General features: G+C 40.2%; 1 protein-coding gene and 1 long non-coding RNA gene across 7 annotated transcripts in view; both read right to left on the reverse strand.

Moving 5' to 3' along the window:
* Positions 1-22,769, reverse strand: part of LOC146518806 (uncharacterized) — a 35,452-nt gene extending 12,683 nt beyond the window's left edge. The window contains exons 1-2 of the long non-coding RNA XR_014874003.1: positions 6,736-22,769; positions 87-5,321 (exon numbers count right to left, since the gene is read on the reverse strand). This is a non-coding gene — a long non-coding RNA (uncharacterized LOC146518806). The remainder of the gene's footprint in view (positions 1-86; positions 5,322-6,735) is intronic.
* cpne5b (copine Vb) overlaps positions 1-22,773 on the reverse strand; it is a 132,711-nt gene that overhangs the window by 60,270 nt on the left and 49,668 nt on the right. The window lies entirely within an intron of this gene.

Below are 22,773 nucleotides of genomic sequence, written 5' to 3' on the forward strand. Positions count from 1 at the left end.
GGCACAGGTGGTGTTTGTGGCTGTATTTAAGGGTGAAATAAAGCCTTTTGGGTGATTTATAAAAAAGCTCATTTTACAAACACAACAAATATTGGAAAAGGTAGGTAAGGTAAGGTAGAGCAGAGAGCTAAGCTCAAATCATTTCAGTGCCATCTATTTCAGTTTTGCAACCAATTCTGGACAAGGTTAAAGTACGGGTGACTCAACAGGGCCTTTATCGTTAGATCATTTCAGGATCACATGCAGGTCTGGACACTGTCTATTCAGATTCTCTTTCTACTGTCTAATGAGCTGAACCGCATCTGCGGACAGCTTGAAACGTGGCTGATATAAAAGGAACACTGTGCAGCCATGTGCTGTTCAGGCCCACAGAAGAACTTTAAATTCTAGTACAGATGTCAAAGCTTGAAAGATACCAACTGAACTGTCACAGCAAGTTTGGGATACTGGGATAAGAAGATGCTAAAAAGAATATATTTGTTTGATTTAATGGTGCATCTATAAAACATGGCATGCTGGGTATGAATATTTCACTGGGTATTTAAGAGTCACGGCTTCAATGAAGTGTTGGGACTCAAACTGTCTTGGAGTGTGGTGAAACTCTCTAAATTTAAAGAAAATTGGAAAAGGGAAGTAGTCAGCCAAAGACATTAAAGGGAGTGAATGGGAAGAGCATGAAAATGGGACACATACAAATTGGAATAATATAGTCATAGCCGAAGGACGTGTATAAATTCTGGTCAGTTGCAGATGCCCACGGGTGCAGTGTCAGTGTTAAATACCTAATGAGACAGCAGCTTAGACTCTGTTCAGCGTACTGTAGGGGTCAGCAGTTTATCTCGGTCCGGTATCCCTTGGAACAACAACCATAATGCACAAATCTCCACCTCACAATCTAGCGCTGATGTTCAGTATAAACACAAAAAAAACAAATGTGCCCCATGAACCAAAGCTGGAAGTGTTGAGTAGAGATTGCCTCTTTTACAAGCTGTGTCATCAGCTGCACAGGCCTAAGGTTTAGGGTTAAAAAATAGTTCAATGTCCCTTATACACTGCATGTATCCAACTTAGTTTTCTTTGGGTGGAACTTGTGTCATTATATTGGATTTACTTTCAATTTACCCAAGGGAAGTTTTTTTTTTTTTTTAACAGTATAATTTTATTTTAGTGCACTTTAATAATACTCAGTCCTCAGAAAGGGGTACCAGTATGATGATGCAGGATAATTAGCCAAATGTTTTATTTAAGTAAACGTGTGGACCAGAGATCACACTGCATCTGTCTCATTAAGTGTAATACGGCAAATGTGTGCTGTTTCCAAGCTGAGGTAACCAGACACCCCACTAAAAAGGAGCAAACATTTTCTACTTGTAAGCTTGTGCAAACATTTACATTTGTATCAGCTGTGTGCAAGTACTGGGCACCTTCCATAGTTAGGTTTTTTTTAATATATTTTTTTCTTCTTTTTAACAGCGGTAATTAGTGCCAGGGTGCAACTTACGGTGCTGTTTTTGTTCTCTTCCCAGAAGCGCATATATAAATATCTCATTATTACAATGTGTTTTTTGTTTTTTGGGAGGGATTTTTTTCTTCATTAAGTCCGAGTTCTTGTTGAGCTCATCCATCGTCTCCAATGCTGCTCATGCCACACACAGAAGAAAAAAAACCCTCTCTTTTTCCTGGATTCCAAACAGCAAATGGATTATCTTAATGACCTTGTAGTACCATATCACCCCATTAGAGCACTTCGCTCTCGCTCTGCAGGCCTATTTGTTGTTCCTAGAGTATTTAAAAGTAGAATGGGAGGGAGAGCCTTCAGTTTTCAGGCCCCACTTCTGTGGAACCAGCTTCCAGTTTGGATTCGGGAGACAGACACTATCTCTACTTTTAAGATTAGGCTTAAAACTTTCCTTTTTGCTAAAGCATATAGTTAGGGCTGGACCAGGTGACCCTGAATCCTCCCTTAGTTATGCTGCAATAGACGTAGGCTGCCGGGGGATTCCCATGATGCATTGAGCTTTTCCTTTCCGGTCACCTTTCTCACTCACTATGTATTAATAGACCTCTCTGCATTAAATCATATCTGTTATTAACCTCTGTCTCTCTTCCACAGCATGTCTTTTATCCTGTCTTCCTTCTCTCACCCCAACCGGTCGCAGCAGATGGCCGCCCCTCCCTGAGCCTGGTTCTGCTGGAGGTTTCTTCCTGTTAAAAGGGAGTTTTTCCTTCCCACTGTCGCCAAAGTGCTTGCTCATAGGGGGTCATATGATTGTTGGGTTTTTCTCTGTATCTATGAAGCGCCTTGAGGTGACTTTTGTTGTGATTTGGCGCTATATAAATAAAATCTTTTAAAAGAGATTTTTGTTTTTAACACAAATGACTCACTATCCCACAGAGCCATTTGGCATTTGCTGAGGAAATAATTGCAAAAACATAACTAGATTAAGATGCTGCCAGGAAAGTAAGTTTGAAGCAATTATCATGTTTGTTCAAGGTGTAGATTTAGTTAAATGAAAAAGTAAAACAAAACACCAGAACATGAACACCTCATTATGTAACTATAGATATGTCGGACCTGACATATCTAGACATTTTCTGTTTATAAGTCATGCTGTAAATGTGTGACTATATTTGATTGGTCCAGTTGGGTTTTTTGTAGAATGGACTGAATTTAAACCTGCAAAGGGGGGGAAAAAAAGTGGTGAGCCAGATTCCAGCAGGAATCTAGTGCTCTGTTACACTTTTTACTCATGAGCTTCCTAATTAGGTCACGTGGAATCAAAAATAATCCCATGTGCAGGTAAAGTCTTTCCTGGTGAAGGAAGATACTAAGGATTAGCAGGTTCAGGAAGGATTTCTGTGCAAATTCCAATCTCAGTGTGGGATGTCTTCCTCAGAAAGAAAGATACAGAGGATTACAAAATTTCAATTATCTCTCCTCTGCCATCATTATTCAGGAGACCAACCGAGCACGATTTGTTACATTCAGGAACGGAGGAAGTTTCTTCCACACCACCAGCTCTGTAGCCTTTAAAACACAACACGAGCACAGCCATCCAAACATACAACAAAGCGCAATGAAGCAATCTCTCTAACACAATTACTGTCTTCACTAACTCTGCTGAAGGGAAAAGTGAAACACTATTTCATTGCTGTAACGACACAGAGCTCCACCTGGGACATCCACTCCCTCAATTACCCAGTGCTGATTCTACAAAGCCTGGGCCATTCGAGACTTCATTTGACTCTATTACAATGGCCACCAAAGAGAAGGTGCCATTAATCAAATAGGAGAGAGAAAGAGTGAGCAGACACCTAGGAAAGAAAAGAAATGAACTGAAAGGCTGGAGCAGTTTCTCTGTCCTAGCTTACTTCTGCCTAAAAGAGAGAAGGACCAGGCATCCATCATGCCTCAAATGAAGCAAGAGCCAGTGCTGACAGATCTTTTGAGGTGGCGGAGCTATCATTTTCAGCTAGTCTCAATTGTACCTGGAAATAAACACACTTATAGACAATAATTAGGGCTATCCGTGGCTGATCTTGCATTTGATGAAAAGAAGACAATACTCAAGAAAAAGAAACACATGCCTTAAACAAGCTTGGCTAATTTCATTACATGTGTTTTCTCTGACTCTTTTATCTTTCTTTTCCTTTGTTTATAGCCACAAACACAGAGGGTGAAAGGCAGCAAAAAAGCTTTTTTCCCCGTTTCAGTTGGGGAACAAATGACACCTCAGGCAATTAGCATCGTAACAATGGCAGCCAATCTCTGTAATGCTTTGTTTTCCATCAATGCTGCTGAGTCCACTAATTCGCTTTGGAGGAAAATCAATGGCATTTGCCAAAATAGCTGTCTCCAAATGTTTAAACAGGCTGCTCTTAGTGCAGGACTAGCATGCTCTGCCGCTCAGTTTGTTGATTTCCAACCAGATGACTGAAAGTAATAGGCATACAGTGCAGTGTAGCTTAATAAAATAGTTAATCCTCCAAAGCATTCATGAACTTGCTAATTTAATGGGAGAAGGACTCATTTGTCAACTTGACTGATGGCTCCAATTGAATCCACAATGACAGAAAAAAAATGTTTTCCCTACAGATGGCTTAGCTTGGAAAGAAGGAGCAGTGATCAATTGCTGCCTGCTGGAAGAGGAAATGGAATTTTGCTCAGAGATATTAGACTCAGGGGTATCAATACTGCATGAGCTCACGCAGACAACAAACATCTCTTTTCCGCCAAAGCAACAGTGCAGGAAAATCTGCTTGCCATTCATTGTCAATGGGTCTACAAGGGTTATCTGACCTGCTTTAGGATCCAGCTCACAGCCCAGGACGAACACAGTGTTCAGAATGACAATAGTCCCTTTTTGAAAGAAAAAAACCAACAACAATGGTTCCATCACGCATCTCAATGAGACACGAGTGCACATCAGTGGCACAGTAGGAGATTCACACAGCAAAAATATAGAACCCGGCTCACCTTTTCACATCCTGCATCGTGCAGCAACCCAGTGTGCAGCCTAATATGTGCACATTCCCACTAGGTCATTTTTGAAAAGTAAAGCACATTTTAAAGATGTTTTTTAATCGTTTTTATTGTTAAACAGTAAATTCATCAAGATCCAGTCATTCAGCTTAGATGATTGTAGTTGTGGTAAAGTTTTCTAATGTTTCATGGTATTTTATGATGATCGATGTTTTTCTCTAAAAAGTCTGAGATGGGGAGAAGTGTTTATAACAGCTGGAAACATGGATGGAAGAGTTAGTGGTTAATGTTTTAATGGTGTGTTGTGGATTGTTGTTTTGCAAATACTGTGGATGATTAGGGACGCAGTACGTGAAAAACCTGTTTCTATTAGCTCATTTATGTCAAAATATGTGATGTTATGGCATCACGATGCATGTTTTAGTGATACTGGAGGCTTTTTGCGATAAATGAAAATGAGGAGAAATTGTTTTTCGGGGGGTTTTCGTGCAATCTCTGAATCCGATCAGGTTAAAAGCAGATCAGAGCACAAGAATAACAAACATTTGCCTTGAAAATTGCAATGCTGAAACATATCTGGATGTTTGCATGTTTGTTTTCATGAAAGCAATGTGATTGTAATATATGTGGGGCTTAATCTGCCTTACAAAACAGGGATGGGACAAAAAACATCGCATTAGCTCTTCTTTGGTGTGTAATATAGTGGACTTCAGGAAGACCAGGAAACACTTGACCCCTGTTTCAGTCCAGGGGGTCAGTGTTGACATTGTGGAGGACTATAAATACCTTGGAGTACACACTGACAATAAACTGGACTGGGCTAAAAACAATACAGCTTCTTGTTTTAAATGCACTTTAGAGCAACACACAGCAACACTACACATGAGCGGGAGGAGGGAGGTATGGGGTCTTAACACACCCCCGTTCTCTACTAGCCATCGGGGCAGGGGGGGCTGGGAGGAGATGTTGGCTGTCCGATTGGCCTCCCTGCTGCTGCGGAGCCTGGGGCGGTCTGCTTGGGGGGGAAGGGTAACATGTCTTGGGTCTGGGTGCCGTTTCCCCCTCTGGCGGCGAGGGTACCTGGACCCGGGGTATAGAGTATTTTGGGGAGTGTGATTGTGTGTACATGTCCATTTATGTTTATCCCTACGTTGGGTGAGTGCTGAGTGTTTGTATATGTGTGCATGACGGTGGGAATGCATGTCTGTGTCTGTGTGTGCCTGTTTGTCTGTGTCTATATGTCAGGTCGGGTCTTAGACTCCACCTCTCTGGGAACTCCAAAGTGTGGAGGCCTATCTCCCCTCACCACACTCCCTGCCGGTAACTGATGCCCTCAGGGGTTGGTGCATTGGTGGTTCTTGGTGTCCGGGGCTGGGCGCTCAGGTATGTACCAGCTCTGGCACAGCTGGCTGTCGGCGGAGCCGGCGGGCACGCCGGTGCAGCCCCCTCTAGCTTCTGCCCGGTGGCTACTGGGTGACCCCTCGTCTGGGGATCCTCAGCCCTTCCCATGAGGGTGGCACGGATGCCCCTCCGGTGGTCCTCCTTGGGCTCTTGCACTCTGGGGCCTCTGGATGTCTGGGGCCTGGATCTCCTCCATGCCTGCTTCATGCCCTGGGGGACAGGGCTATGGCTCTCTACATCCTCTTGCAGACCATTACATGGGGAAACCATTTAAATACAAGCGCGCCGATCCACACAGGTGTGCACACGGGTGTTCACTGTTCATAGACTTAAATCACACCTTTCTTGGTTGCTACTTCAAAGCACATTGTGCGCTGTCTGTCCTGCGTGCTGCACAACAACATTCAATATTTAGTATTTTCTGCTGTTTACACTTAGCTAGATTAATGCGATGGTGTTGTGTTTAGTATGTTGCTTTGTTGGTTTTTTTTGCTTGTTTTCTATTCTTTTTCTCTCAACAGATGATCCAGGAGATATTTTTTTCCCCTTTCTCACTGTCCCTCTCCCCTTCTGTTTTTCTTTTCCTTCCTCTTTCTTTCTCCCTTTCCTATCCCTCACTCATGTCTGTCCCGTCTGTAACAACTGAAAATAAAATAAAATAAATAATAAAAACCAAGGTCGATCAAATGGACCAATACGGCAATGCCATGATGATGATCCATTTGGCAATATAAATCCATTGGGTATCCTTGTTGGTCTTCAGACAACAATTCTGACGGCTAAAGAACCAAATGGGACAGGCAAAAAATTTTTTTTTAAAAATAAATAAAAAAATAAAAACAATACAGCACTTTACAGAAAGGGCCAGAGTCGTCTCTATTTTTTGAGGCGACTGAGGTCCTTCAACATCTGCCAGAAAATGCTCAGGATTTTCTATGAGTCTGTTGTGGCCAGTGCGATCCTCTATGCTGTTGCATGCTGGGGGAGCAGGCTGAGGGTCTCGATACGTTCAGTGAAAGACTGAGATTACCGAAAAGCACCACTGAACGACACAGGAAATCATTCCTGCCTGTGGCCATCTCCCTGTACAACGCATCCACTTAACACACTGTTTACTGCAACAGCTACACCGTTGTTGCACATGTTCTTTTTCAGCTATTTATTAATAAGTGACTTTTATGTATATATATGCTTGTATATATTGTGCTATTCTTAGTGTATTGTCTGTCTCTGTTAATGTTTGTTTATAATGGAGCACTGTAACAAAAAATAATTTCCCCTAGGGATCAATAAAGTATTCTGATTCTGATTCTGATTATGGATATTTTTCTTTTACATGGGATAGTTCACAAGGGTTTCCCCCAACATGAGTCACTGCTTTATGAAATAAGAAAAAGACTTTGAAGATGCAAGGGAAAACAAACCAGAAAAACCATTAACACATAAGTAACACTGAATAATTTTGCCAATAAACACAGACAATGCAATGATTAAATGCATAATTCTTGCCTTTTGCTTTTTAGGGCTATTTTGTCCATCATTTGTAAGCAACTGAGAAAGTAAATTTTATTTACAGAGCACATTTAAAATCAAAGGGCTACTACTTCTAGAAAGTCTAGAAACTACACAAATTCACACTTTTTACATAACAATAACACAACTGCTGATCTCTCCGTTTCCAGAGATCAGCAGTTTACAAAAGCTTGACGAAGCACGTTTGTATTTAGGTTGGATTTAAACACAGTCACAGTTGATGAGGTCACACGGGAGATCATTCCAGTCTTAGTGCAACGACAGCAAAAGCACGACCCCCTTTCGAAATAAGCTTCGACCGCAGGGTGATCAAGAGTGATTGAAAGGCAGGGCTTAATGATCTTTAGGGAGTATATGGAAGCAGCGTATCTGCATCCATACGCTCCACCCTGCACCACTGCACTAAGCGCCTGCACCCACATATCCAGGTACAAGGCCATTTAGGGCTTTAACCACAAACAGTGCCATGTTATACTTTAATCTGTAATGCATAGAGAGCCAGTACCAGGGTGCTACCTCTGCAAGTAATGTGATCTCTCTTTTTAATCCCATTCACTAATCTGGCTGCACCATTTTGGACTAATTGTAAACAAGCAAGATATGACTGACTAACTTCAGTGTGTTACAGCAGTCCAGTCTCGAAGTAACAAGCAAGCATAAACATTTCCAGATCGCATGGCTAAATAAAAGATTTCAGTCTGGAGGTTGTTCCGAGATGGAAGAAAAGCGGCCAATGTCAACTACTGTATGTGCAAGCTACACAAAAGTGGGCCTCAGTCTCATATCTTTGTGCATTGCCCGGCTCACTAACACAGCTTTGAAGCATGTAAAATATCATCCTTCCATCTGGAAGCTGGAACTTTTAATAGACTGTCTTAATTGGTTCGTCAAGAGATATTTTTTATAGTCATAAAATGTATTATTAGCTTCTATCGCTAGATGAAACATGAACCTCTACAAAGCCAGATGTTTCTTTTTGATGTGAGTCTTACACTTAGAGAGGTTCCTGGAAGAAGCTGGTGATGTTCCTGCGAGGCAACCCGTCTCTGGTGAGCATATTTCCATGAAGCTCAGCACCCCTGAACTATCTGTTTCATTTCACCTAGCCCTGCAAACACAGGCAGCCCTTGGCATTACACCCATCACTTTTCATCACAGCATCAAAGTCTTCTCTGTCAATTGCAAAGAATGAGCTTGAGGGGGTAGTGGAATAAATTTCTACCCCCTCTCTCCTTCCTCCCTTCAATTTCTTCCTTTCTTTGTTGAGACACTGGTTTGTTTGCACTTCAAAGATTAAAAAAGCAGTAAATAATTGATTAATCAATCAGCAACATGCAGAAACTGCAACATTACTGAGAACTGTCTTGCACAGCCGCCCACTCCAAGACAACTTGAATATAGGGTAGAATGTGACTGACACAAATAATAGAGTTACACTGCTGCCTGATGAAAGAGGGTGGATATGCCTCCTGACCCTGTGGTCCGCAGCCAATTGACTTTTAGCTAAGCTCCATCCGCCTTTGTAACTGATTTCTGTTCGTGCAGGGAACATAATGCAGCTCAATAACAATAATAAGCACAACAAAGTGGAAGTTGTCTCACTATTGTAGCTAAATAGCAATGCACGCTGCTGCAACTGCTGCTTCCATTAGGGGAGAGGTGTTTAAATATCGCCTTGCCAGTTTCGTCTTTAATTTAATTTAAATTCAATATGAATTTGATTTTATTTATATAGCACCAACTCACAAAATAAATCATCTCCGGACGCTTTATATTGTAAAGACCCTACAATACTGAAGATAAAAGCCAGCAATTCCCTATGAGCAGCAGGAAAAATCCTCCAGTAGAACCAGGTTCAGCCGTCTGCTGCGACCTACCGGGGTGAAGGAAATGTAACAGTAACCTCAGGCAGTGACTGATAGATCAGAACAATGCAGCTCTAAAGCCAAAAATAGTTATAATAATCAAGAACCTACAGTTCTTTGCATAGCGTTGTAGCACATGTCGCAAAAGCTTGCCTATCTACTGCTCCTGGTTGCTATGGTGAGCTGGAGAATTTTTGAAGGGAAGAACGGGTTAGAGTTAGGTCCTGGTCGTTTGTTTTTGCTTGATGATTGCAATGATCTAGTAACTTGCTTCCAAATCGTATACATGTGCCCCAGCCGCATAGACTTATCTTCCCCACCAAAAATCTGCTCTATGGCCACATTCAATGTACATCCCCCAGAAGGCAAAGATTCAGCTGCAGCCTTCCACAAAGACACCACCTCCCATCAGCGCATGACGTAAAGAGAGACGGGCAGAGCATGGAGAGAGGACGGGGTTGCGTACTCATGTGGAAGAGAAGCCCTTGGTGGTAATTACTCTCCTGGCCATTATTCTTTTCTGGCCATTCAGAGAAACCCCCTAAGGAAATAAGTCCAATAACATATATTTACTGCATGATCTTTGTCATGAAGAAAACCTACATCTGCAGTGCAACTGTTCCCAGAACAGATATTACTCTTTGACAGCAAGCCAGGCCACCAATAAAGGCTTCTCAGGAGAAAGAGCAAAGCACAATGAATGGATCCAGCGAGCGTGGTCTAATCTGAGAGGAAGACAAGTGTGTGTGAGCAAGAGAGACAGAGTGACGGAGTGCATGAGGGAGTGAAAACAAACGATTGAAAAGCACAATAATCCAGAGAAGGATAGGTGAGGAGATTGTGTTTAGAAGCTATGAAGAGCTGCTGTGGAAACCTACTAAGGGACAGTGATCTAATGCATGCGTGTGTGAGTATGTGTGATGTGTGTGTGTAAACATCTGTTGGCAGTCAGAAGTCTCTTTGTGGAAGTGATGCCAGTGAGAGACTTGATATATCACTCTGTGTTAGAGAAAGAAAGAAGCAGGGTGGGGGGGTGGTGTGACAGCTTTATCAGTCCAGTGTACCAAACCTCCATTAGCACAGTCTGTCTAAGGAGCAGAGCACAGATGTGTGTGTGTGTGTCTGTGTGCGTGTGTGTCATTAAACAATTTAGGGTGTTTTAAAATCAGTATTGGTGGGATGTTTGTATTCTGGTTCTCATATTTAGTCATTTTGTATTCCTGCTTGGATTATTTTAATCTTGTTTCATCTTTTCTTATAATGTTTTACATACTCTGGTAACAGTGACTCAGGGGAGGGTGCACAAGTGGAGTTTATCTCTCTAGGCTGGAATATAAATGGGACCACCTGATAATGAGAAAGAAACTTCCACTCCTGCCAAGTGAATTCATTCCTGGTGGGAGAAAATTCTGTCTTTTATTTCAAACTAACCAATCAGTGGTAAGTGAAATATCCGTTCCACCCACTTCACTTTGTGCCTAAACGACATACCAGGAGAAACTAACTAAATATTTTTCAGCTGATTTAGTTTATAGAAGACACATTTATTTATCGACTCCTGGGGTCAGACACACTCTAATGCCGCCTTCTGGGACTGTAACTTGCGACTGTGGATGTTGTTCTGCTCTGGAGATCTGCAAGCTTAAGGGCTGCTCTAATGAAACCGTGCAGCAGGTAGAGAACTGCTTTTAGTCCCTCCACACTGAGCTCACAGAGGCTGCAGAGCAGAAAAAGGACTGCCAGCTGCAGTAGGAACCAGAGACCCAGTGGAGAGGCAAATGATTATAGTATTTGTTTGTCATGAAGTACTTGCACTTGCACTTTGGAAGAACAAAGTACTTAACCCCACTACCCCATCAAACCCCACCCAAAACACTATGACAAATAGAATCCATGTCTGTGGTAAAGATCTCTCCCCAGTCATTTAAGACTGGTCTTGTTAACTGGAAATAAGCGCCCAGTGTGGAGATGCCAAGATGTTTGCCAACTGTCAAGACAGCTTTTGGGACTTTGGTAATGAGTAAATCTGCTGTTAAGTACTTAGCTATGTAAAGAGGGAGAGACTGCATGAGTACAAATAATAAAATGATGTCTATGTTTAATTTTTGTGAACGCATGCAGCATTATTTTAAGATGGGACTGCATTAGATAGTTAACAAGCAGTTAACCTGATGTATCTAATGAAGTGGCCAGCGAATGCATGTTTTTTTAATTGTAAAATTTATGGAAATTTGCTGACTGTTAAATGACTGTTTTTTCTGCCAAATGTTTCAGGAAAAGATGAGTATCATGAGGCCCAGTCACAAGGAAACACTAGGACATACAACGATACAGCATATGACTAACATAAAGCTACACCAACAATAATTCCACAGCATAGAGAGCCTGCACCTGAAAATTCAGTGTTCAAAAAGCTGAAACTTCAATTCTCTTCTCCAGAGGAGCCAAACATGAGAGTCTTATCACACAAAAAATGCCACGAAGAGAAGAAACAAAACTGCCGCTTTCTTTTTCCTCTTTTTTTCCCCCCTTGTGGCCTGCGCTCATGCACAGCTGCATGTTCCAGATAGGTAATGATGGGGCGCAGTGGAGCACAGCTCACTCGAAGCATGGGTTAGGACTACTAGAAAGAGACATGGTTTTCATGACAGGTGAGGTTAGAGAGAAATAGAGAGAACTAAGCAGAGATACAGATAAAGATTACTATAAAGAAACAGACACAGTCAGAAAACCACCCACCCTGCAGAAAGAATGAAATTGTTCAATTTCCAATCCTGCTGGAAACGTTAGGACAGATGAGGTGAATGAAAATCCCCCTCTGGGTGATGGAAATCTTGTGAGCATGTTAACGTGTTAATGGTAGAAAATTCAGGAGACAAGAAATGTCATAAGCAGATACGGTTTTTGAAGCTTGATATCAAGGAGACAAGACAAAAGCAGGACTAGTTAATAATTTGAAATTCATTCCAATTCTGCAACGAGGGTTATTTTCATTGCGGGCAGAACTTATACACGTCACATATAGGGCTCAGTTACAACACTGGAGGCTCAGTCTGTCATATCTTCATGACCCTCCTTGCCTATGTCGCCTGCTGTCGGGCGGAGGATCAGCTTGATTTGATAGACGCCCCAGTGGCATTCAATGTTCAGGGACAAAAATGTGTGGAGTATCTGGGAATTAAAAATGCCCAAGACCTTTCCTATAGGGACAGGGTTTAATAAGAATATTTTCTTCTTCCTGCTCCTTTTCACACATGGTTGCAGTGCTTTACTGATAGAAAGTGTGGTTGGTTTGTCTGAAATAACTAACTGTGGAAACTGTTGTACCAAGTGTGAAATAAATAAATAAATAAATGAAATGAAATGAAATGAAATGAAATGAAATGAGTTCAGTTCTGGTAAAGTGGGAAGAAAGCCAGGAGAATCCATTATTCTGACTGGTGTGAATGGATCTGTGGAAGTTAAAATGAAGACTAAGAAGTCAAGAGGACAGACAGGAGATGATCCAACTCTTGATGCAAAAATTGAAACTATGTAAAATGATCCTCAGTGTTTCCTTATTTAGGCAATAGGGCAACAAGTTACAAGCAGTAGTAACAGAAAACTCTGTTACTACTGCCTGAATGATGCCTGACATTATTAAAAGTTTGTTTAAATGAATATTCGATATTAAAGTCATGATTCTGATGCAGTCCTTATATCTGTCTCCTACAACTCTATAGGGATTGTGAAAACCAAGCTTTTCTGTTTGATAAGTCATTTTCACCATTTATGCCTAAATGTTGCTGTCATTCGATTGGCTGATTAGATATTTGTGTTAACAAGAAGTTGAACAGGTGTTCCTGATAAAGTAGATAAAGTGTAGCAATATGTAATCAATTCAATTTAATGAAGACAGGGTTTAAGATAGGAGGTTTCTTCCTGTCAAAAGGGAGTTTTTCAATCCTACTGTCACCAAGTGCTTGCTCATAGGGGGTTGTCTGACTGTTGGAGTTTTCTCTGTATTATTGTCGGGTCTTTACCTTTCAATATAAAGCACCTTGAGGCAGCTGTTGTTGTGATTAGGTGCTATAGAAATAAAATTGAACTGAATTGAACTGAATATTGCTTTTGACTAAATAAGACTGAATATTATCTATACAGAACTGTCTAGACTCCAACTTGTGTCATCCAGCCATGCTCTTATTTCTGGCTTTGTGGGCTGTGGTTTTGTAATATTCACCTCTGAAACTTGTGCTACAGCCAGTGGAGGCAAATACGGAGGTGGATGATTTTATTCTGGCACTTTTAGTGATGACAATAAATATTTGACATTTGCAGCCAAGTTTCACTGGAGCCATTTTCTGCAAAAAAAAAAAAAAACCCCAAACAAAGACAGCTGCCAGGGAGGTCTGTGACTTCCAAGACTAACCAAGACAATGTTTCTGTAACAAAAAGTTTTTCGTTCTTAGAAGACCACAAATAATCCTGCTTCCACACTTTATGTTGGGATCATGGCGAAAGATTCAGTGGCAGCATTTTTAAAATCAACAGGCTTAAGGCCCCTACAGCATGTAAGAAATTGAGTCCCACTTCTAGCTGTTTCTGGCCTATGACTGATACATCGATCATTGATTATGACCACTGACAGCTGAAGCGAATAACATAAGGAGCTAAATCAGGGTCCAAACGTTTGTTCATTTGAAAAAGTTTTGATATTTAAACAGAAAAAGTATTTAAAAAAACAGCAATTCAACAATTTGAATAAATTTAATATTAATATTTCTGATTATCCTATAATGGACTTTATTGTTTGAAACATATTGATATAAGGTGGGAAAAAATTTACCCAGCACAGGGAATACTGTTGTCTGATTGGCTGGTAGGTTGCTAAGCCACAACAGCTATGAACTCTGTACAGAAATCTAAGAATCACCCATTCATGTCTGTATATTATTTTAAAAATGCATATAATATACATATAATATATATAAATATGTTTTAAATATTCACAGCACCTAGAGAGATAGCTCTACCTTTATAGATAGGTAGATGGACAGATAGATATAACGGCAGCCATAACCCACATACACTGTAAATGTAATCATCTCAAAAGTTCTTAGATTTGCAAATATAATAACTTCTACTGTAGCTTCCACCTCATCCGGGGGGGGGGGGGGGGGGGGGGGGGGGCAATAGTTGGAGACGAGGAGGTGGCTATGGTGTTGGTTTGCACTGTTACCCATCTGGGTATCCTGCCTCTCCCCATATGAATCTGTTGACATTCACAAATAATTTCCCCCCATTTCTGCTCCGGTAATTTGCACTGACATTCAGGGAATATCGAAGCGGTAAAAGGCAACGCATGCTTAAACACACCTCGTCCTCAATGCTCCCCTTAACATTTTTCTGATGTCTTTTCTGCACTTTTAATCATGCACCTCTCTCTGTCGCGTTCTTGTTCTCCTTTGCATTATTAATTCAGCTTTATTCAATTTCCCTGTCTCCCATGGTCCCAAATGAAACGGCACACATCTTTTTAAAAGAAATCCTACAACAGACCACAAGAGCTGACTGTGGACGGTAGCTGTCAGAATGTCAGGGAAAAGGAAACACGCCATCTAAATTTTTTCGAGTTGGAGTGTTGGAGTGAGGGAAAACTGAAGTGAATGACAATAATTCTACCTCCTGCTTGTCTACCATCAGTGAGCCACTGAGTAAGTAATTTAACCTCCATCTGCTGCAGTGCAGCTGCTCTGTGGGCATCAGTTGAAAAATGTGGTGTTTATGGTCAGCAGTCTGTAAATGGCAGCGCCTTGAGAGTGTTTGTGCACAGTTAAACATTTCTGAATCAATAAAAATAAAAAACACAGTATTGTCTGTATTTGAAGCACTCAGCCCAATCATTCCATTCATACCTTTGTTCACTAATAAGAAGGTCAACTCTGGGTTTTGCGGTTGGTGGTTATGCTTGGCATGAGAAGATTTGTTGTATGGATTTGTTATGTCTTTCCTCATGTGATGTAATGCAGCTTTTGCCTTTTATCTTTCAATTATCTTCTCCTATCCTGATATTTCTTCTGTGTTTGGTTGCATGCGTGCTCGATCAGAGGGGCTGGTTTTGTAGCTGAGTGGTGGTTTTTGTTTTCTTTTAGTCTGTGTTTTTAAAATGGGCTTAGACAGCTGACAAGAAAAAAAGAAATATGAGCAATCTAGTGTTTTTCTAATCATGGCAGAACCCTTTTAAGGTCTTTAAATCCTGTATGTTTATTGTTGTTTAAAAGATAGTTATGGTTATATGAAAAATTGGTAGAAAATCATCAATATTTGCCATTTAGGTTTTCCAGACTTGGAAAATCCAGCTGTTAAATAACACAAGAGTCCACAGCCACCCGGGCGTGCTCGTCTTAGTTCAGCTTTACTTGTACGCTGACATTTCCTAAATAGCTCTAAACACAATGTAGGCTGATTTAAAAGTAATTCGTTTTGCAGGTATTTGGTAATAACCCAAAGTATGAGACAAATTAAAATCCTGACCCGATGATTGCGCCAGAGTTAAAGTGAGGGATCTCCAAAGTCATACACGTCTTTACCAAATGTCATAGTAATCCATCCAAGACATGATGGGGTTTTGCACACAAAAATACAAATGTCAGCTTCACAGTGGCTGAAAGAGAAAAGCCAAGGGATGACCAATGCCACTGCAATATGGTGCCTGAAAATAATACATGATAATAATAAAACTTTGTCTAGAAAATATTGAAATATTTCACTGGATAAATATCTTTTATCTGCTGAATGTGTCTTGTGGTATGTTTGGAAAACTAAAGTCATGTTTTGTATGGTAATATGATAGCTCACATCTCCCTCTCGTAGTGAGGTAAGTGGTGTTTACTCTAACAGCAAGAAATGGTTTCGTTTTTCTCCGTCTCTGAGACACACGAGAGCCATTCAACAGCAACCTCTCCAGGCACGGACTCTACTACACATAATGTTCAATATATAAATATATCAATGTCATTATTATAAAGAGGACGCTCATTGTGAATTATGTGCCATATGTGTCATTCAGTTTTTATGCATTTGAGGCCAATGGCAAGAGAGCGCCGTACAATCTGAAGCAATCATGAAAGAGCCGAGAACCTTTGATGTTCAGATGAAACAAATGTCTTGTTTGGCGGCAGAGCTCTGCTCTTCTCTGTTCCTTTCTCTCTATCACACATCCACATGTACACAATGAATTAGTTTCATTAACATTTTAGGAAATGCTGGAGTCACGTGTCAGAAACGCATAACCCTGTAAATAAACACAATATCAGCGTAACACAGAAATTATACCGTGACAGGTCAGGTTTGATAAAAATGTCCACATAATTTGACATAGCACAGAAGGCCAAACGTAGTCTCAGCAACAGTTTCCATTAAGCGATCTGCTAATTTAGCCATTTGTTTAAAGAAGGGCTCTGAAACTATGAGCTTAAGAGTGTATTTTTCAGTCACGCTAAAGACTAATGAACTTGTTGGTTGGTAATTACGACTGCCTCACACTACACCTGCTGAGTGAATGACAAGGGCTGGCTAATGTTTCTAAGGAAACTGATTCCCCTCGGTTGTTGTTTAGAGCCCACAGACAGACTACTTAGCTGGACTTAAGTACCAGTACTTCATTTAATAACACTGAGTGCAATAGTTTGGGCCCTTATAAATCTTTTAAAAGGTTGCTTTTAAGGTTTGTTTGAAGCACTTTTATTAAATCTGTGTCGCTTTCAGTTGAGATGAAATCAGAGTGGAAACAGAAGACTCGTCTGATTTACATATTATGACACTTCCAGCTTATAAACCTGTATTCCAAATGATGCTGACATCCATTCTTACCCAGTATAGTTGCTTCAGGTAAGCAAGAACAGGTTTATCTAAAGTCTAGCACAAAATTGAGAGCCATATGTCTGTAGCATCAATCAGTGACACGTGGCGGATGACAAAAAAGATGACAACATGGCTCACAACTTGTGACAAAGACACAGTTAGTGACAAATTTAATTCTGCAGTTTAAGGGAAAACTCCAAATCCCTAGGCTGTATGAGGGATTTTGCAGTCATGGTTTGGGTTTTACTTTTCTCCTTAGTGAATATGTTCACTGCAAATCTTCTTTATCCCACAATTAAATGTCCTATATTTATGCATTTTCATCTGTTCCTACCATTTTGCATGAGCAGTCACTGAGCATGAAACTGATTTCAGTCATATGCATGACCTTCACAATCAAGTTTCAGTTTAACACCTCTGGGAGATTTTATACAGACTCTATGGATGGCACCCACCAGCAGCAGGCTATTATCAAAGCACCGGATGAAATAATTTTTTTTTTTGGAAGGACGGACTTTGGTCGCACCATGAGAGCTCAAACTTAGAGAATCAATGCCAGGCATCACACAAGCTGCTTACTAAAGCACTTCATGTTGGTTTGGCCTTTAATTTCTCACCCATCTGCACTACATAGCAGTCGAAACAGCTAGCATGACTCTGACTGTCAAATTAAAAGCACAGTGTGCAAAATATCACTGCCGGAGGTCACTGGATTCTAGTCAGTTCCCTTTTCTTACACCTCCCGATTCAAGTGAATGATCCTAGCTATGATGGCCGCTGTTGGACAAACAGCTCTGCCCACCATATATACTGAGTGTAGGCTGTCAGTCCTTCATTTACCTCAGCTGGGTGTCCATATCTGTTTGCTCTGGAGAAGACTGTAGAACTTTGTTAAAGGAGTCTGAATCAAATTGATGAGTAAGCGAAGCTCATTTTTCCATCGTTGTTAGCTGTTATTTTTTCAGCTGTTAGCTGTTGTTAGGCAGCATTAGTGAAGCTTTCTTTGAAACAGCTCTAATATTGTAGGACACTTAGCAGATAAACTTTTATATAATGTGAGAATGTAATCAAACTATTTATCAGAGAGAAAGTCTGAGTTTTAGAACACTCAAGGCTAACATTAGCTCACATAACGTTAGCGTATAACCAGCCATTGTTGTTATTTAGCTGGCTCGTTGTCAGCTAAGGACACAGTATGGTCACTTGTCTAATTTGCTGGCAATAGGTAACTGCAACAATATCGGGAATAAACAAGCATGTTTATCCATGTTTCCATGAGTTAAAACCCTGAAACAGTTCATGCTTGAAGTGAGCGTGAGATGAAAATGAGTTCGGAGAGAGATGGTGAAAATATATTTGTACAAATGTTATATGTAAATGTATAGTTTGAAACAGCAATCTGCAAACTTTAAATCAAAAGTAATTTATATGGCGTACTAGGTACGTGGCCGGTTTTTAGCCACACTGTTGGCCGTGTGTGTTGCCAGTCTGTTGTCATTTCAACACAACCTTTTAGTTAGTCGTGTTTTTAGCTGAAGTCTAGTGATTCAAATAGGATGTATTGAGTATTATGTAACAGGTGAAGCACAGTATTTGGACAGTGACACAATTCACATTCAAAGGGAATGTGCAAATCACACAGTGCACTAAACAGCACCTGACAAGAGGATTTGAGGCCACACAAGCTGATGAATTAATTACTAGCAGTGCTAATTACTCTGTGTCTTACAATAAAATTCATCCTGCTCAAGACCGTGACACCTGAACACAAAGTCTCTTACAAACAAGTAGCTGCAAAATCAATTAAAGTGGAGGCCTCTGCTGACACCAATACCCCTGAGAACAGAGTGGAGCTGTGAAGGGATTTTGACATCTTTAGCATCTGTTAAATACAGGTCTGCATTTACAATGGGTTGATGGGTAGATAGTCTAATGGGTAGATTTTACAGAAAGGAATATACATTCCCGAAGAAGAACATGTGTAATGAAAGCATCATCCTAAACATATTGAGTGAATATTATCTACCTCCCTCTGCCTTTCTCACTTTTTTCTAAGACAGCGACTTGTGTTGTGTAGAATCAGACAAGCAATTATAGGTTGTTTTGAGTGTTTTCATCAGCGTCTGTGTTTCTGTCCCTCTGTCACTGGTCATTAAATTCTCCTTCGCTCTGTGTGTGTGCGTGTCGCTGTCTCTCTCGCTCTCCCTCTCTCTGCCATCAGGAGCTTTTTTTCTATTCTCTTTTTTTAATATAATGAAAATCACAATGGCTGCTGCCTAATTAAATAAGCACTAATTTCAGGAAGATTAAAGCCATTACAATTAGCCAGAGAAAAGAGAGCACAAGACAGGGGACAAGAATAAAATACACTTATTAATTTGTGTGCCATTTATGCTCAGGATCTATGAAATAAATAAATAAAACATGCCTGTTTTTTCATGTGTGTTTTCAAGTCTGTGCACACATTTGCATATGAAGGACAGTATATGTTTAAAGGCTGAAAGAAAGGACTAAAATTAAGTTATGTCGTGCATTTTAATGTGATTTTATTTGTACTTTATGGTATTGCAGAATTTATAAAGAAGCAGATTTATGTACATATGTGACACAAACACATAGAAGTAGATATGTATAGAGATTTACTTCTCCGACTTACACCATATTAGATACTTTCAATTTGCAGGTGAAAAGCGAAACAGCGTACAGGCTGAAACATGAAAAACAAAAGAAATATTCTAAAACATTCCCTGATTTTTTTTCCAAGCACGTCTTAGACAAATGTTTTGACATTTTTCAAGCAATGAAATATGAATCACTCTTCATTACTCAACAGAAACATGAAACCAAATTTCAGTCGCGAGTATGTCTGCCAGGGAAATGCAACACTTTGTGTGTGAATGTGTATATGTACATGCTCATTTAAACTGTGTTTTTACTGTTCCTCCACATTACAAACTCAACCCCATGGAAGCTATTAAAAAAAGCAGCAACTCAGCCTGTTATCTATAACTTGCAGTGAAAAGTTGCTAATCACTTTAAATCCTTTGTATAACCTAACCTTTGTGTCCTGCATATAATCATAGAGGTGTTTAATATCTCACAGGAATGGCATTTAAGGGTATTGTTTACTGCATATTGACTAAGTAAGAGCACTGAATTAAAGTGATCCCAAAATCTGAATCAGAGTCAGCCAGAAACCAACCTTGATCACTCATTACAAGCCAGAACAAACTCCTCATGTACTATCCCAGAGTTACACTGGTATGCCAGCTTTGACCATGTTAAAAACAGGCTTGCCCTACATACGCCATGAATGGTGAAAGGTTGATGTAATTATTTTTGTTTTGGTTTCCAGCGGAGCTTTTATTTTGCAGCCTTTAAAGAACGATTAAAGGCTGTCGTAAAAATGAAATTTGGCAAGCACTTCCTTTATCTCGCAGCTGCAGAATGTCTCAAAGTAAAAATGAATGGTTTGGCAAATATTCCATTTCCTTTTCTAAACATGCCATACATATTCCCACTACAGATAGACATGGCTCGATATTAAATTTCTAATAACATTAGTAAGCTCTATGCTCTCAATATAGACTTTCAGGGCAAATTATATTTGCTAAAGCCCCCCCATGAGCCGGCAACTTCAGTGGAAAATGTGAACCAAGGATAGAGAGAACGTATAAACACACAGTTGGAAATGGTGTGGTTACAGTTTTGCAACTTTCATCATCACAGGTGTGCCGACACAACCAAGCCCTCTTTCGTATTATGTATTAAAGACACAAGACATAATATAATAATGGATGTCATGAAGAGAACAGAGACAGAGACTTGGATTGTAAAACATCGATATTACTCTTAAATAAGACCTGTATGGAAATCTTTGCACTAAAGTGATTTTAGAACCAGCCTGGTGATTTGTATGTCCACATGTGTTCCTGCATTTGAACAACAGTTTGTCACATTACCAGAAAAAGAGGCGAAATCCCAGAAAAAGAAACACTTGTTGAGGACCAATTTTTTTTTTAAAATGAGAGCACATTTCTAACAATCTTTGTTCTTTTAAACATGTCAGCACAAACCATCTGTTCCTGAATCTGTTTTTACTGGTCAGCATTTGTTTGATACAAAGATCTACACAAGCAGGGATTTTAGACGAGCCTGCACTGGGTTCTCTTTAAATTTTTACTTCATTCAAATCATCATAAATATCTTAAGGCATGTCTTTACTGTTCTACATGCTTTCATGGGTGACCTACAAAGCGCTGGGCAGGTAGTTTTAATGTTACAGCAGATAACTGCAAACGCAAAGTCTGGTAGAAAACACAAGTAGAAATAAAACTAATTCGATGATTACTTGCTGAATGATGGACACAATCTTAATGAATAATAAATAATAAATCAGTTCAAAACCCCTAAAACACTAATTTAAAAATCCGCTTACAAAGATTTATTTTTTTGTTTTTTTGTTTTTTAAGTGAAAGTGAAAGTCATGTCAGGTTCGCCAGTGCAGGAACATGGTAATCATTTTTCAGATTTACCAGTTAAATATCGGTATTCAGATGTTCTGTCTTAATGCTCTCCAGGGTAACACATTCGGATGTAAGAACCAGCACATTGTACTGAAAGCAGCATTTGAACAACTTTGCCTGAATGCACAATAGCCCAGCAGACTGGTGATGATGATGGTGATAGATATAGAAAGACAGATAACAGGATACCCCATTAACACTACATTTTCCTCGGCTAGTGTGAGAGCACAAGCTGAGGAGATGAGCAATAATTTAGGTAATTTTGCTCTACTCGATTCCCTTTTCTTTAATGACAATAATTATCAGTGGATAACATCTGTAGGATGTGGGTGTTGGCCCCCACCCACCTCTTCCGCCCCACCAGACACCACCGGCACACTCACACACTCTCCTTTCTTGTCTGGTTTGTGTCTTTACCGACGTCTCCTTCTAAACCGCCCCTGTGTCTTTGCCTTTTTTCACATCATCAGCCCCCTCTTGTGATTTCTCTTTTTACCTTACGTTCTTTCTGGCCCTAAGTCAGTGTCTTTTCTACTAAATTACCACCTCCTCTAGTCTATTTATACACATCTCTCAGTCCTTTATAACTTTGTACTTTAATAATCTCCTCGCAGCTGATGTAAAGCTTCTGAGAAACACGCAAGCTAATGCTTCACTAGTATTTGTAAATGGAGACAAAACTTACATCAATGAATTCATCTTATTTTCAGTCAGTACCAGATAGACTATTTATTATTGCAACATGCTACAGTGCCATGTGCTGGCAGTCAACTGACATCCAAGTTCGTCTAATGGACACATTTTGTAAGAACCCATTTATGTGATTTTCTGCAATCACTTTCTTAGAAAAGCATCAGAAATGCCAAGCTGGATCTAGTCTGTATGTTGTTATTTAAATGTTATGTTCATAACTGTGAAGATGCCTAAACCAGATATGCAGGTATGAAGCTCCCGAAAGAGCGTTATTGACCCAAACTCGGAACTGAGATAAGTAGTTGCATTTGTGTCAAAGTCATTTTTTCTGCCCTTTCTCCCCTCTTAGCACTGTCTAGTGTTCCTCAATCACATTTGGAGTCAGGGAGCATTTTGCCATTGCGAAAACTGGCTTGAACTCCTACTC

The sequence above is a fragment of the Neolamprologus multifasciatus genome, chromosome 5, assembly GCF_963576455.1.
Source record: "Neolamprologus multifasciatus chromosome 5, fNeoMul1.2, whole genome shotgun sequence".
Lineage (NCBI taxonomy): Eukaryota > Metazoa > Chordata > Actinopteri > Cichliformes > Cichlidae > Neolamprologus > Neolamprologus multifasciatus.